Source organism: Oncorhynchus keta, chromosome 17, assembly GCF_023373465.1.
Source record: "Oncorhynchus keta strain PuntledgeMale-10-30-2019 chromosome 17, Oket_V2, whole genome shotgun sequence".
Classification (NCBI taxonomy): domain Eukaryota; kingdom Metazoa; phylum Chordata; class Actinopteri; order Salmoniformes; family Salmonidae; genus Oncorhynchus; species Oncorhynchus keta.
The window spans coordinates 55484787-55502911 of NC_068437.1; the positions used below are offsets into that span (position 1 = coordinate 55484787).

The window sequence follows — 18125 nt, forward strand, 5'->3', positions numbered from 1 at the left end:
CTTCAGGTCTGTTCTGGTACAGGTTGTTCCCCTTGTCTGTTATTACTTCAGGTCTGTTCTGGTACAGGTTGTTCCCCTTGTCTGTTATTACTTCAGGTCTGTTCTGGTACAGGTTGTTCCCCTTGTCTGTTATTACTTCAGGTCTGTTCTGGTACAGGTTGTTCCTCTTGTCTGTTATTACTTCAGGTCTGTTCTGGTACAGGTTGTTCCCCTTGTCTGTTATTACTTCAGGTCTGTTCTGGTACAGGTTGTTCCCCTTGTCTGTTATTACTTCAGGTCTGTTCTGGTACAGGTTGTTCCTCTTGTCTGTTATTACTTCAGGTCTGTTCTGGTACAGGTTATTCACCCTTGTCAGCTTCTCCCAAACTATTAGACAGCATAGATTCACAGTAGCTGGAGCTCAGAGTATTTTGCTTGCTGAACCATTACATGCAATTGAAGTCACTGAAGCGCCCTTAGTTACATACTTGAGTGATCCAGGTCACTCACTTAGTGTGAAGACAGTCCAGTGACGATGGAGCGAGAGAGAGACAGAAAGTAAGAGCTGAACAGAATATCTGTGATGTCACGGATCTCCAACCCCGTCGCCATGGGAACGCAGGCCTATGTGATTCCGAGTGGAGAGCATTACCACTCAACCAGACTCTTAACACGATTCTTGTACTACGTGAGAACGTACGAACCAGTATCCGTAGATTACTTTATTTCATGTTCTGGTCTGTCTATCATGGGTTAGCTTGTCTGGACGCTCTTACTCAGACCGGGATGTTATGTGGTTACCATAGTGTTTCATGATGTACGGATTACTCCACTATTATGCCCCAGTGTCTGCAGGTTAGCTTTGTCTGGACTTTTCTAGGCACTGCTTTTTAATGTATAGACTACTCCTGTATAGACTACTCCAGTATAGATTACTCCAGTATCGACTACTCCTGTATAGACTACTCCAGTTTAGAGTACTCCAGTATCGACTACTCCTGTATAGACTACTCCAGTATAGACTACTCCAGTATAGACTACTCCCGTATAGACTACTACTGTATAGACTACTCCAGTATCGACTACTCCTGTATAGACTACTCCAGTATAGACTACTCCAGTATAGACTACTCCATTATAGACTACTCCAGTATAGACTACTCCTATATAGACTACTCCTGTATAGACTACTCCGGTATAGACTATTCCAGTATAGACTACTCCTGTATAGACTACTCCTGTATAGACTACTCCAGTATAGACTACTCCTGTATAGACTACTCCTGTATAGACTACTCCAGTATAGACTACTCCTGTATAGACTACTCCTGTATAGACTACTCCAGTATAGACTACTCCAGTATACACTACTCCTGTATACACTACTCCAGTATAGACTACTCCAGTATAGACTACTCCAGTATAGACTACTCCTGTATAGACTACTCCTGTATAGACTACTCCAGTATAAACTACTCCTGTATAGACTACTCCTGTATAGACTACTCCAGTATTGACTACTCCTGTATAGACTATTCCAGTATAGACTACTCCAGTATAGACTACTCCAGTATAGACTACTCCAGTATAGAGTACTCCTGTATAGACTACTCCAGTATAGACTACTCCAGTATAGACTACTCCAGTATAGACTATACATGTGGTAGACTACTCCAGTATAGACTACTCCAGTATAGACTACTCCAGTATAGACTACTCCTGTATAGACTACTCCAGTATAGACTACTCCAGTATACACTACTCCTGTATAGACTACTCCAGTATAGACTACTCCAGTATAGAGTACTCCTGTATAGACTACTCCAGTATAGACTACTCCAGTATAGACTACTCCAGTATAGACTATACATGTGGTAGACTACTCCAGTATAGACTACTCCAGTATAGACTATACATGTGGTAGACTGTTATTTGCACTCCTCTTCCAGGGACACACGGTTACAGGCCATGGCTGAAGTAAAGAGCATGTGGCCTCCTGAGGCTTTAGTGTTTGTGGGTCACTGCTCTAAAACAGTCTTAGCTTGCAGCCCGCTATGTCCCCTGCGGTACAGAGCAGGTCAATGCGTGTCTGTGTAAGTATGCATCCCAAATGGCTTTCTATTCCCTATATAGTGCACTACTTTAGACCAGGGCTGGCCCCCTATTCCCTATATAGTGCACTACGTTGATCAGATCCCCGTGGGCCCTGGTCGTAAATTGTGCACTATAAGTGGGAAGGGGGTATCGTTTGGGACTCGTTCTACTACAGAGAAAGACTGTGATGTCAATGGGTGTCTGTGTCTGTACAGCTCCTAAACATACAGTGTATTGTGGGTAATTTATGTGGTTCTTCTCTACTAATACAGCTGTCAGTGCTAGCTAGTACAGTATGTATCTCCACTATCCAGTTGACAGCTGCGAGAGTGTAGCCAATTTACAATCAATATTTGGCAGTCATTCTTCTAGCTATGTTTGAATGAAAGAAATCTGTGACAGAAGCACTGGAGAGAAATTACATGCTACTGCATTAGATATGAAGGCTTTGGGAAGCTGATCAATAGAAGCTTCCTTGTTAATCTGCTTCCTTGTTTATCGGCTTCCTTGTTAATCTGCTTCCTTGTTACTCTGCTTCCTTGTTACTCTGCTTCTTTGTTAATCTGCTTCCTTGTTAATCTGCTTCCTTGTTACTCTGCTTCCTTGTTAATCTGCTTCCTTGTTAATCTGTTTACTTTTTACTCTGCTTCCTTGTTAATCTGCTTACTTTTTACTCTGCTTCCTTGTTAATCTGCTTCCTTGTTAATCTGCTTCCTTGTTACTCTGCTTCCTTGTTAATCTGCTTCCTTGTTACTCTGCTTCCTTGTTACTCTGCTTCCTTGTTAATCTGCTTCCTTGTTACTCTACATTGGTGAGAAGACTGATGAGAAGAAGAGAGATTTACTTTGAGTGTGTGTGTGTGTGTGTGTGTGTGTGTGTGTGTGTGTGTGTGTGTGTGTGTGTGTGTGTGTGTGTGTGTGTGTGTGTGTGTGTGTGTGTGTGTGTGTGTGTGTGTGTGTGTGTGTGTGTGTGTGTGTGTGTGTGTGTGTGTGTGTGTGTGTGTCTGTGTGTGTGTGTGTGTGACATACTACCAGACATACTAACCATTACTTGGCCAATAGTCAAGGGAAATGTATGCTGCATACTGAGAAGTATAATCTCCTCTGCTGTCCTTCAATCCTAATCCCTACCTATTTTCCTACCTCTCCATATCTCCCTCTCTCTCCCTACCTCTCCATATCTCCTCTCTCCCTACCTCTCCATATCTCCCTCTCTCTCCCTACCTCTCCATATCTCCTCTCTCCCTACCTCTCCACATCTCCCTCTCTCTCCCTACCTCTCCATATCTCCTCTCTCCCTCCCTCTCCACATTTCCCTCTCTCTCCCTACCTCTCCATATCTCGTTCTCTCTCCCTACCTCTCCACGTCTCCTTCTCTCTCCCTACCTCTCCATATCTCCTTCTCTCTCCCTACCTCTCCATATCTCCTTCTCTCTCCCTACCTCTCCATATCTCCTTCTCTCTCCCTACCTCTCCATATCTCCTTCTCTCTCCCTACCTCTCCACATCTCCCTCTCTCTCCCTACCTCTCCATATCTCCTTCTCTCTCCCTACCTCTCCATATCTCCTTCTCTCTCCCTACCTCTCCATATCTCCTTCTCTCTCCCTACCTCTCCATGTCTCCTTCACTCTCCCTACCTATCCATATCTCCCTCTCTGTCCCTACCTCTCCATATCTCCTCTCTCCCTACCTCTCCATATCTCCTTCTCTCTCCCTACCTCTCCATATCTCCCTCTCTCTCCCTACCTCTCCATATCTCCTTCTCTCTCCCTACCTCTCCATATCTCCTTCTCTCTCCCTACCTCTCCATATCTCCTTCTCTCTCCCTACCTCTCCATATTTCCTTCTCTCTCCCTACCTCTCCATATCTCCTCTCTCCCTACCTCTCCATATCTCCCTCTATCTCCCTACCTCTCCATATCTCCCTCTCTCTACCTACCTCTCCATATCTCCTTCTCTCTCCCTACCTCTCCATATCTCCCTCTCTCTCCCTACCTCTCCATATCTCCCTCTCTCTCCCTACCTCTCCATATCTCCTTCTCTCTCCCTACCTCTCCATATCTCCTTCTCTCTCCCTACCTCTCCATATCTCCCTCTCTCTCCCTACCTCTCCCTCCCTACCTCTCCATATCTCCTTCTCTCTCCCTACCTCTCCATATCTCCTTCTCTCTCCCTACCTCTCCATATCTCCCTCTCTCTCCCTACCTCTCCCTCCCTACCTCTCCACATCTCCTTCTCTCTCCCTACCTCTCCATATCTCCTTCTCTCTCCCTACCTCTCCATATCTCCTCTCTCCCTACCTCTCCATATCTCCTTCTCTCTCCCTACCTCTCCAAATCTCCCTCTCTCTCCCTACCTCTCCATATCTCCTTCTCTCTCCCTACCTCTCCACATCTCCCTCTCTCTCCCTACCTCTCCATATCTCCTTCTCTCTCCCTACCTCTCCATATCTCCTTCTCTCTCCCTACCTCTCCATATCTCCCTCTCTCTCCCTACCTCTCCCTCCCTACCTCTCCATATCTCCTTCTCTCTCCATACCTCTCCATATCTCCCTCTCTCTCCCTACCTCTCCATATCTCCTTCTCTCTCCCTACCTCTCCATATCTCCTTCTCTCTCCCTACCTCTCCATATCTCCTTCTCTCTCCCTACCTCTCCATATCTCCCTCTCTCTCCCTACTTCTCCTTATCTCCCTCTCTCTCCTTACCTCTCCATATCTCCGTCTCTCTCCCTCCCTCTCTATATCTTCTTCTCTCTCACTACCTCTCCATATCTCCCTCTCTCTCCCTACCTCTCCATATCTCCTTCTCTCTCCCTACCTCTCCATATCTCCTCTCTCCCTACCTCTCCATATCTCTCCATATCTCCCTCTCTCTCCCTACCTCTCCATATCTCCTTCTCTCTCCCTACCTCTCCATATCTCCCTCTCTCTCCCTACCTCTCCACATCTCCCTCTCTCTCCCTACCTCTCCATATCTCCTTCTCTCTCCCTACCTCTCCATATCTCCCTCTCTCTCCCTACCTCTCCCTCCCTACCTCTCCACATCTCCCTCTCTCTCCCTACCTCTCCATATCTCCTTCTCTCTCCCTACCTCTCCATATCTCCTTCTCTCTCCCTACCTCTCCATATCTCCTTCTCTCTCCCTACCTCTCCATATCTCCCTCTCTCTCCCTACCTCTCCATATCTCCCTCTCTCTCCCTACCTCTCCATATCTCCTTCTCTCTCCCTACCTCTCCATATCTCCTTCTCTCTCCCTACCTCTCCATATCTCCCTCTCTCTCCCTACCTCTCCTTATCTCCTTCTCTCTCCCTACCTCTCCATATCTCCTTCTCTCTCCCTACCTCTCCATATCTCCTTCTCTCTCCCTACCTCTCCATATCTCCTCTCTCTCCCTACCTCTCCATATCTCCTTCTCTCTCCCTACCTCTCCATATCTCCTTCTCTCTCCCTACCTCTCCACATCTCCCTCTCTCTCCCTACCTCTCCATATCTCCCTCTCTTTGAAGCTAGTAGAGAAGGGTAATCCACTGTGTGAGGGGAAGATAGAGAGAGAGTAGCCACCACAGACTGTTTCATCAAACCATTTCAGAGATATGGACGGCGTTAGATATTCACGGTAATGTATTTGATTATCCAACCAACGGATTCAGACAGCAGTGTCTGTCCTTTTAGTGGTGTTTGATGTGTAAAATTGGTTGATGCCACCGATGCCGAGGAGAGTGAGAGTTGAAATTGGCCGTAGTCTTCTCTTCATCGAGTTAAGCAGAGATATAAAAAAAAAAACACTTCAGGTCACACACACACACACACACACACACACACACACACACACACACACACACACACACACACACACACACACACACACACACACACACACACACACACACACACACACACACACTCTCTCACAGGTTTTATTTTGAAGTGGAACGTCAGGGAGAGATGATATCGTTGGATGCGTTCCCAATGATTACTCATCACCTGTTCCTCTTCCAGGGAGTAGAAAGCGGGGAACGGTCTAACCGAACCACGGGATTTTTTTTGGGGGGGCCTAATTTTGTTTCTGCTTTTAATTTCCAACATTTTGGTAGGCTATTTCTTCGTCAACTTGTCTATAATTAGATACATGCAGCTTTCGATTCTGTCATGTGTTGTCCTAGAACAGTGTTTCCCAACCCTGGTCCTCTAATACCCCCAACCCTGGTCCTCCAGTACCCCTAACCCTGGTCCTCCAGTACCCCTAACCCTGGTCCTCCAGTACCCCTAACCCTGGTCCTCCAATACCCCCAACCCTGGTCCTCCAGTACCCCCAACCCTGGTCCTCCAGTACCCCTAACCCTGGTCCTCCAGTACCCCTAACCCTGGTCCTCCAGTACCCCCAACCCTGGTCCTCCAGTACCCCCAACCCTGGTCCTCCAGTACCCCTAACCCTGGTCCTCCAGTACCCCTAACCCTGGTCCTCCAGTACCCCTAACCCTGGTCCTTTAATACCCCCAACCCTGGTCCTCCAATCCCCCAACCTGGTCCTCTAATACCCCAACCCTGGTCCTCTAATACCCCCAACCCTGGTCCTCCAATACCCCCAACCCTGGTCCTCCAATACCCCCAACCCTGGTCCTCTAATACCCCCAACCCTGGTCCTCTAATACCCCCAAACCTGGTCCTCTAATACCCCCAACCCTGGTCCTCTAATACCCCCAACCCTGGTCCTCTAATACCCCCAAACCTGGTCCTCTAATACCCCCAACCCTGGTCCTCTAATACCCCCAACCCTGGTCCTCCAATACCCCCAACCCTGGTCCTCTAATACCCCCAACCCTGGTCCTCTAATACCCCCAACCCTGGTCCCCAACCCTGGTCCTCTAATACCCCAACCCTGGTCCTCCAATACCCCCAACCCTGGTCCTCTAATACCCCCAACCCTGGTCCTCTAATACCCCCAACCCTGGTCCTCTAATACCCCAACCCTGGTCCTCCAATACCCCCAACCCTGCTCCTCCAATACCCCCAACCCTGGTCCTCCAATACCCCCAACCCTGCTCCTCCTAATACCCCCAACCCTGGTCCTCCAGTACCCCCAACCCTGGTCCTCCAGTACCCCCAACCCTGGTCCTCCAATACCCCCAACCCTGGTCCGCCAGTACCCCTAACCCTGGTCCTCCAATACCCCAACCCTGGTCCTCCTGTACCCCCAACCCTGGTCCTCCAGTACCCCAATACCCCCAACCCTGGTCCTCCAGTACCCCCAACCCTGGTCCTCCAATACCCCCAACCCTGGTCCTCCAGTACCCCCAACCCTGGTCCTCCAGTACCCCCAACCCTGGTCCTCCAGTACCCCCAACCCTGGTCCTCCAATACCCCCAACCCTGGTCCTCCAGTACCCCTAACCCTGGTCCTCCAGTACCCCCAACCCTGGTCCTCCAATACCCCCAACCCTGGTCCTCCAGTACCCCTAACCCTGGTCCTCCAGTACCCCCAACCCTGGTCCTCCAATACCCCCAACCCTGGTCCTCCAGTACCCCCAACCCTGATCCTCCAGTACCCCCAACCCTGGTCCTCCAATACCCCCAACCCTGGTCCTCCAGTACCCCCAACCCTGGTCCTCCAGTACCCCCAACCCTGGTCCTCCAATACCCCCAACCCTGGTCCTCCAATACCCCCAACCCTGGTCCTCCAATACCCCCAACCCTGGTCCTCCAGTACTCCCAACAGTACACATTGTTATTGTAGTCCTGGACCAACACACCTCATTCAACTCATTGAGGGTTTGATGATTAGTTGACAAGTTGAACCAGGGTTAGGAAACTCTGTTCTAGAGGACTAAATTAAATCCTTGCTCACCAGAATAATGCCATAAATGATAGAATGAATACTTCAATCGAGTTGACATCGGACTCTTTGATCCTTTTAGCGGACAAAGACGTTTAAGGACATGGTCGAAAGAAAACGAGAAAGATATTTCTGTGGAAAAAAATTGTTGTAGTAAAATAGAAAGCTTTGAAAACCACCCAACGTGTTTCTGATCAGATTTCAGTTTGGCTTGGATACATGTGAGAGATTCTAGACTTTGTCAGTGTCCAGATTTCAGGTTCCATTTAACCCATCTGAACAGTAACCTGAACAGTAACCCATCTGAACAGTAATCTGAACAGTAATCTGAACAGTAACCCATCTGAACAGTAACCCATCTGAACAGTAAACCCATCTGAACAGTAATCTGAACAGTAATCTGAACAGTTATCTGAACAGTAACCCATCTGAACAGTAACCCATCTGAACAGTAACCCATCTGAACACTAAACCCATCTGAACAGTAATCTGAACAGTTGTCTGAACAGTAACCCATCTGAACAGTAAACCCATCTGAACAGTAATCTGAACAGTTATCTGAACAGTAACCCATCTGAACAGTAACCCATCTGAACAGTAAACCCATCTGAACAGTAATCTGAACAGTAATCTGAACAGTTATGTGAACAGTAACCCATCTGAACAGTAACCCATCTGAACAGTAATCGATCTGAACAGTAACCCATCTGAATAGTAACCCATCTGAACAGTAATCGATCTGAACAGTAACCCATCTGAATAGTAACCCATCTGAACAGTAATCCATCTGAACAGTAATCTGAACAGTAATCTGAACAGTAATCCATCTGAACAGTAACCCATCTGAACAGTAATCCATCTGAACAGTAACCCATCTGAACAGTAATCCATCTGAACAGTAACCCATCTGAACAGTAACCCATCTGAACAGTAATCCATCTGAACAGTAATCCATCTGAACAGTAACCCATCTGAACAGTAACCCATCTGAACAGTAATCCATCTGAACAGTAATCCATCTGAACAGTAACCCATCTGAACAGTAATCCATCTGAACAGTAATCCATCTGAACAGTAACCCATCTGAACAGTAACCCATCTGAACAGTAATCCATCTGAACAGTAATCTGAACAGTAATCCATCTGAACAGTAATCTGAACAGTAATCCATCTGAACAGTAATCTGAACAGTAATCCATCTGAACAGTAACCCATCTGAACAGTAACCCATCTGAACAGTAATCCATCTGAACAGTAATCTGAACAGTAATCCATCTGAACAGTAATCTGAACAGTAATCCATCTGAACAGTAATCTGAACAGTAACCCATCTGAACAGTAATCCATCTGAACAGTAATCTGAACAGTAACCCATCTGAACAGTAATCCATCTGAACAGTAACCCATCTGAACAGTAACCCATCTGAACAGTAACCCATCTGAACAGTAATCCATCTGAACAGTAATCCATCTGAACAGTAACCCATCTGAACAGTAACCCATCTGAACAGTAATCCATCTGAACAGTAATCCATCTGAACAGTAACCCATCTGAACAGTAATCCATCTGAACAGTAATCCATCTGAACAGTAACCCATCTGAACAGTAACCCATCTGAACAGTAATCCATCTGAACAGTAATCTGAACAGTAACCCATCTGAACAGTAATCCATCTGAACAGTAACCCATCTGAACAGTAACCCATCTGAACAGTAATCCATCTGAACAGTAATCTGAACAGTAATCCATCTGAACAGTAATCTGAACAGTAATCCATCTGAACAGTAATCTGAACAGTAACCCATTTGAACAGTAATCCATCTGAACAGTAATCTGAACAGTAACCCATCTGAACAGTAATCCATCTGAACAGTAACCCATCTGAACAGTAACCCATCTGAACAGTAACCCATCTGAACAGTAATCTGAACAGTAATCTGAACAGTAATCTGAACAGTAATCTGAACAGTAATCCATTTGAACAGTAATCTGAACAGTAATCCATCTGAACAGTAATCTGAACAGTAATCCATCTGAACAGTAATCTGAACAGTAATCCATCTGAACAGTAATCTGAACAGTAATCCATCTGAACAGTAATCTGAACAGTAACCCATCTGAACAGTAATCCATCTGAACAGTAATCTGAACAGTAACCCATCTGAACAGTAATCTGAACAGTAATCTGAACAGTAATCTGAACAGTAACCCATCTGAACAGTAATCTGAACAGTAACCCATCTGAACAGTAACCCATCTGAACAGTAATCCATCTGAACAGTAACCCATCTGAACAGTAACCCATCTGAACAGTAACCTGAACAGTAACCCATCTGAACAGTAACCCATCTGAACAGTAATCTGAACAGTAACCCATCTGAACAGTAACCCATCTGAACAGTAATCCATCTGAACAGTAACCCATCTGAACAGTAACCCATCTGAACAGTAACCTGAACAGTAACCCATCTGAACAGTAACCCATCTGAACAGTAATCCATCTGAACAGTAATCCATCTGAACAGTAACCCATCTGAACAGTAACCCATCTGAACAGTAATCTGAACAGTAATCCATCTGAACAGTAATCTGAACAGTAATCCATCTGAACAGTAATCTGAACAGTAATCTGAACAGTAACCCATCTGAACAGTAATCTGAACAGTAATCTGAACAGTAACCCATCTGAACAGTAATCTGAACAGTAACCCCCCCCCCCCTCCCCGCCTTGTGACTGAGGAATTTGAATAGCGTCTCATAATCATCACTGCTATCATCCTCTTTGACCACAATCGTTCATGCCTTTTCTGGCTCCCTGTCGGTTTTCGACTCTACTTCACAGCTTTTCTCTTATTGAATCAAACTCAGACATTGTCCTTTTTTGTTTTGTTTTGTTGCCTCAGTGGATCGATGTTAACTTGTTCTGCCCTGCTCCTAAAAAGCGTCTGGCGATTGCCGTGTAGACTATTTGGCGCGCTTAAAGTAAGACCTTAAAGCTCAGGATTTCACACTAATACCAGATAATTTCAAAAATAATGAAAGAAAAACGTCAATGTTGCCTACAGATTTAAGTTGCACAAGAATTATACATTTATGGATTTTTTTTATGTGTTGTTTTAACTACTCCACCCACACAATATTTCATGACCCCTACACCCACATTCCCCAGGGATATAACTGCGGGGACTGCGGGTTTTGAGTCAACCCACACACACACACACATGCAAGTGCAAACCCGTATTAGTGCCGGCACACACTGAACACACACACACACGCACGCACGCACTATACACACACACTATCCACACGCACACACACTGAACACACACACACATGCAAGTACACACGCACGCACGCACTATACTACACACGCACGCACTATATGTGTGTGTACTTGCATGTGTGTGTGTGTTCAGTGAGTGTGTATAGTGTGTGTCTATAGTGACTGCGTGCGTGTGTGTTCGTGCGTGCCTGCGTGTGTATAGTGTGTGTGTGTGCATTCATGCGTGTATGCGTGTGTGTGTTCGTGCGTGCTTGCGTGTGTGTGTGTGTGTGCGTGTGTATAGTGTGTGTGTGTGCGTGTGTAGTGTGTGTGTGTGTGTGTGTTCGTGCATGTCGTGTGTGTGTGTGTTCGTGCATGTCGTGTGTGTGTATAGTGTGTGTGTGTGTGTGTATAGTGTGTGTGTGTGTGTGTGGCGTGCGTGTGTATAGTGTGTGTGTGCGTGTGTAGTGTGCGTGTGTAGTGTGTGTGTGTGTGTGTGTGTGTGTGTGCGTGCGTGCGTGTGTATAGTGTGTGTGTGTGTTCGTGCATGTCGTGTGTGTGTGTGTGCGTGTATAGTGTGTGTGTGCGTGTGTAGTGTGCGTGTGTAGTGTGTGTGTGTAGTGTGTGTGTGTGTGTGTGTGTGTAGTGTGTGTGTGTGTGTGTGTGTGTGTGTGTGTGTGTGTGTGTGTGTGTGTGTGTGTGTGTGTGTGTGTGTGTGTGTGTGTGTGTGTATGTGTGTGTGTGTGTGTGTGCGTGCGTGTGTATAGTGTGTGTGTGCGTGTGTAGTGTGCGTGTGTAGTGTGTGTGTGTGTGTGTGTGTGTGCGTGCGTGCGTGTGTATAGTGTGTGTGTGTGTTCGTGCATGTCGTGTGTGTGTGTGTGTGCGTGTATAGTGTGTGTGTGCGTGTGTAGTGTGCGTGTGTAGTGTGTGTGTGTGTGTGTATGTGTGTGTGTGTGTGTGTGTGTGTGTGTGTGTGTGTGTGTGTGTGTGTGTGTGTGTGTGTGTGTGTGTGTGTGTGTGTGTGTGTGTGTGTGTGTGTGTGTGTGTGTGTGTGTGTGTGTGTGTGTGTGCGTGCGTGCGTGTGTATAGTGTGTGTGTGTGTTCGTGCATGTCGTGTGCGTGTGTGTATAGTGAAATGAACAGAGCATTGCCAGAGCCAGACAGTCGTAGGCAGTGCTCCAGCAGTATGCAATGACATGATCATCTCTACAGATAACTGTTGTCAGGAGAGGAGACAGGTGAACCCAAGAGAACAGCCATACCAAAGCAGTTTGGTTCTCCTAAACCTCTGGGTGCCCAGAGATTCACTTCGTTTTATCTGTCAACTCATTGGCGTTGAGTAGTATGTAGTTATGCCGGCACTAATACGGCTTTCTTTGGGGGGGAAAAATCTGTCTACCAACACAAAAGAACAATCTGGATATGGTTGTCAATGTTGTTTAAAATGGTGCTTGCATTGTAGTTCATAGAAGAGGCCTGTTTCTCCAAATCATGCTCTCATAGACATGAGAAACTAGTCCAAACTCGAGAAGAACTGCAAATGAGCCCAGAGTGCAGATAAGAGAGGAATAACAATGATGAACAGAGAGAAAGCTCTGCCACAATCACTTTCCCCTTCTTCTTCTCTTTTTTTTTATAGGCAGTTCGGAGTAGCTAGCACACCACTTAACAGCAAGCAGATGTTTCACCCCTTTTCTCACTCAAAACACCTCCGGGGTGAGAGGGAGCTTTTCTTTCCAACCCAACTGACTCAACTAAAGGAGCTCACCACTCTTTATAATCCAAGAATTTAGTTCATTAGATTAGAGAACACTTGAACTAAATCTTTCGCTCAGTTTTCAGACCGTTTTCTTACGCGTTGTTCCTAATGAACACAGCCCAGTCTAAGCTTTAGGCTTTATAAACTCCACCCACCAGAACGGCTTGGGTCTTCCTCATGCCTAGATACACGACATAGGCAAGAGTATTATGGACATCCCTTCAAATGATTGTATTCGGCTATTTCAGCTACAGGTAATAACTTGGATATATACAGGGGGTACCAGTACTGAGACGATGTGCAGGGGTACGAGGTAATAACTTGGATATATATACGGGGTACCAGTACTGAGTCGATGTGCAGGGTCACCCACAGAACGGTCGGTAACAACCACCCACAGAACGGTCGGTAACAACCACCCACAGAAAGGTCGGAAACAACCACCCACAGAACGGTCGGTAACAACCACCCACAGAACGGTAACAACCACCCACAGAACGTCGGTAACAACCACCCACAGAATGGTCGGTAACAACCACCCACAGAACGGTCGGTAACACCACCCACAGAACGGTCGGTAACAACCACCCACAGAACCGGTAACAACCACCCACAGAACGGTCGGTAACAACCACCCACAGAACGGTCGGTAACAACCACCCACAGAACGGTCGGTAACAACCACCCACAGAACGGTCGGTAACAACCACCCACAGAAAGGTCGGAAACAACCACCCACAGAACGGTCGGTAACAACCACCCACAGAACGGTCGGTAACAACCACCCACAGAACGGTCGGTAACAACCACCCACAGAACGGTCGGAAACAACCACCCACAGAACGGTCGGTAACAACCACCCACAGAACGGTCGGAAACAACCACCCACAGAACGTTCCCCAAAAGTTTGTATGTTTATATATAATTTGCCTTGATGCTGCAATAAAGTTCCTAGAACACATTTAGTCTGTTCTTTAAAGGTTCCCAGAATGTTTCATTAGGTTCTGGGAACAGTCTGGTAAGAATATTGTGTGGGATATTACAAAATATATGTTCCCAAAAACACCAAAACTGTCCAGTTGTGAGGACGATTCGACAATGTTTATTTTAGGGTGCAAAAAAACCCCAACGACATTCGCCTGATGTTAACAGAACGTTTCCGAAGAACACATTCCGTCTGTTCTTTAAAGATTCCAAGAATGTTTCATTAGGTTGTGGGAACACTGAGAGGAAATTACAAGACATATGTTCCCCCAAAAAAACACAAGAAAACTGTCCTGTTGTGCTGACGTTCAGATAATGTTGGTATCAGGGTGCACAAAACTTTCCTTTGACGTTGCAAGAATGTTGACAAAACAGCCTTTCTGAGTTCTTTAAAAGGTTCCCAGAACATGTCATTAGATTGTGGGAGCAGTGTTGGTACATTACAGGAGATGGGTTCCCAAAACACATAATATCCTCACTTGTGATGACATTCATACAATGTTTAAATTAGGTTGCACAGCACATTCCCTTAATGTTGTAAGAATGAAATAAGTCTATTTTTTTTATGATGTTCACAGCATATTTGTTTTAGATTGTACATAATATTCCATTGATGTTCACGCAATATACATTTGACCTGGTCTTGGACGTCCTCAAAACATTTCTAAAACGCTTAAGAAACGTTATGCAAGCGTGCACATTTTTTTTCATAGCTTGAAATACATCCCCATTGTGTTTCTCTTTCAGATTGAATGATAATTCTCATTTGAGGACTGTATTGAAAGATATATATATATATATATAGAGATACATGGAGTTTAATTTTCATTCATAGGACATTTGAACAGCATTTAATCATACAAACACAACCATATTTTTGAAACATTTCGAAGACAAGGTAAAAAATCTGACTTGGTCCTTGACCAAGACACTTCACCCTGATTTGCTCCAGGGTTACTGTACTACTATGACTGACCCTGTAAAACAACACCTATCGTACTACTATGACTGACCCTGTACAACAACACCTATCATACTACTATGACTGACCCTGTACAACAACACCTATCATACTACTATGACCCTGTACAACAACACCTATCATACTACTATGACTGACCCTGTAAAACAACACCTATCATACTACTATGACTGACCCTGTAAAACAACACCTATCATACTACTATGACTGACCCTGTGAAACAACACCTATCATACTACTATGACTGACCCTGTATAACAACACCTATCATACTACTATGACTGACCCTGTGAAACAACACCTATCATACTACTATGACTGACCCTGTACAACAACACCTATCATACTACTGACTGACCCTGTACAACAACACCTATCATACTACTATGACTGACCCTGTAAAACAACACCTATCATACTACTATGACTGACCCTGTAAAACAACACCTATCATACTACTATGACCCTGTAAAACAACACCTATCATGACTGACCCTGTATAACAACACCTATCATAATACTATGACTGACCCTGTATAACAACACCTATCATACTACTATGACTGACCCTGTAAAACAACACCTATCATACTACTATGACCCTGTAAAACAACACCTATCATACTACTATGACTGACCCTGTACAACAACACCTATCATACTACTATGACTGACCCTGTAAAACAACACCTATCATACTACTATGACTGACCCTGTAAAACAACACATATCATACTACTATGACCCTGTAAAACAACACCTATCATACTACTATGACCCTGTAAAACAACACCTATCATACTACTATGACTGACCCTGTAAAACAACACCTATCATACTACTATGACTGACCCTGTAAAACAACACCTATCATACTACTATGACCCTGTAAAACAACACCTATCATACTACTATGACTGACCCTGTAAAACAACACCTATCATACTATGACTGACCCTGTAAAACAACACCTATCATACTACTACGACCCTGTAAAACAACACCTATCATACTACTACGACCCTGTAAAACAACACCTATCATGACTGACCCTGTATAACAACACCTATCATACTACTATGACTGACCCTGTAAAACAACACCTATCATACTACTATGACTGACCCTGTAAAACAACACCTATCATACTACTACTATGACTGACCCTGTAAAACAACACCTATCATACTACTATGACTGACCCTGTAAAACAACACCTATCATACTACTATGACTGACCCTGTAAAACAACACCTATCACACTACTATGACTGACCCTGTAAAACAACACCTATCATACTACTATGACTGACCCTGTAAAACAACACCTATCATACTACTACTATGACTGACCCTGTAAAACAACACCTATCATACTACTACTATGACTGACCCTGTAAAACAACACCTATCATACTACTATGACTGACCCTGTAAAACAACACCTATCATACTACTATGACTGACCCTGTAAAACAACACCTATCATACTACTATGACTGACCCTGTAAAACAACACCTATCATACTACTATGACTGACCCTGTAAAACAACACCTATCATACTATGACTGACCCTGTAAAACAACACCTATCATACTACTACTATGACTGACCCTGTAAAACAACACCTATCATACTACTATGACTGACCCTGTATAACAACACCTATCATACTACTACTATGACTGACCCTGTAAAACAACACCTATCATACTACTATGACTGACCCTGTAAAACAACACCTATCATACTAATGACTGACCCTGTAAAACAACACCTATCATACTACTATGACTGACCCTGTATAACAACACCTATCATACTACTATGACTGACCCTGTAAAACAACACCTATCATGACTGACCCTGTATAACAACACCTATCATACTACTATGACTGACCCTGTAAAACAACACCTATCATACTACTACTATGACTGACCCTGTAAAACAACACCTATCATACTACTATGACTGACCCTGTAAAACAACACCTATCATACTACTATGACTGACCCTGTAAAACAACACCTATCATACTACTATGACTGACCCTGTAAAACAACACCTATCATACTACTATGACTGACCCTGTAAAACAACACCTATCACACTACTATGACTGACCCTGTAAAACAACACCTATCATACTACTACTATGACTGACCCTGTAAAACAACACATATCATACTACTATGACTGACCCTGTAAAACAACACCTATCATACTACTATGACTGACCCTGTAAAACAACACCTATCATACTACTATGACTGACCCTGTAAAACAACACCTATCATACTACTATGACTGACCCTGTATAACAACACCTATCATACTACTATGACTGACCCTGTAAAACAACACCTATCATACTACTATGACTGACCCTGTAAAACAACACATTTCACTGCACCTATCCGGTTTATGTCGCAATAAAACTTCTCATTATGCTTTTCCGTTTAGCCCGTCCCCAAAGTTAGTTTTGTCATTATTTTGCGGAACCAGAGATCTGAGATTACGAAGGACTTGAGAACCCCCCCCCCCAAACACATTTTGTCTCTTTCTTCCTCATTATCATACTGGAGCCCTGCTTTCTTGTAATCTCCCCTCCTTGCCTCTCTGGCTCATCCATATCTTTAGTATTTGTCTCCTAGTTTCCATCAAAGAGCTCTCAGACTCATGCATTGAAATTAATGAGAGATAAAAATGCTATTTTCATTTTCTAGCCCCATAATCCCCCTGTGATTGTGTCTGGATTTGGTGAAAGCAAGAACATCCCACCCTCAAACCCTGGTCTTCTATCACAATGCCTCTGACTGACTAGAGATGGTATGCATCCCAAATGGCACCCTATTCTCTATATAGTGCACTACATTTTTACCATGGCCTTATGGACCCTAGTGCACTATATAGGGAATAGGGTACCATTTAGAATGGGGCCATTGGCTGCTTTGTATCATCATGGGCTTGAAATGGAGAACCGACAGTGATCTGATTCTTGCAATATTATTCTCAAGCTGGTAATTATTTCTCTGAGATGGATGCTGTCGGGCATTGCTTCAGCGTTGCTTTAAAGTTAATTCTACAGGTGATTAGTAACTAAATCTATCAATCAAAATCCCTATACACATTAGAACACACTTGAACATTAGAACACATTTAAATCGAAGAACAGCAGAGGACATTTAAACCATAGAACACACTATAACATTAGAACACATTTA

At 44.6% G+C, this 18125-nt stretch overlaps 1 protein-coding gene and 1 long non-coding RNA gene across 5 annotated transcripts in view; one reads left to right on the plus strand and one right to left on the minus strand.

Annotated features, from left to right (window-relative positions):
- The window catches only part of LOC127908378 (tetraspanin-18-like), a 124322-nt gene that overhangs the window by 25088 nt on the left and 81109 nt on the right, over positions 1 to 18125 (plus strand). The gene's annotated exons all lie outside the window — the stretch shown is intronic.
- Positions 14800 to 17293, minus strand: LOC127908386 (uncharacterized). Of its 4 annotated transcripts, none has more exons than XR_008067075.1 (3): positions 17118 to 17293; positions 15657 to 15833; positions 14800 to 14942 (listed from the first exon to the last, which is right to left on the minus strand). It is a non-coding gene; the product is annotated as an uncharacterized LOC127908386 (long non-coding RNA). The 4 variants fall into 4 exon arrangements; XR_008067073.1 differs by having other exon boundaries at positions 16856 to 17293; XR_008067074.1 differs by lacking the exon at positions 17118 to 17293 and adding an exon at positions 16305 to 16475.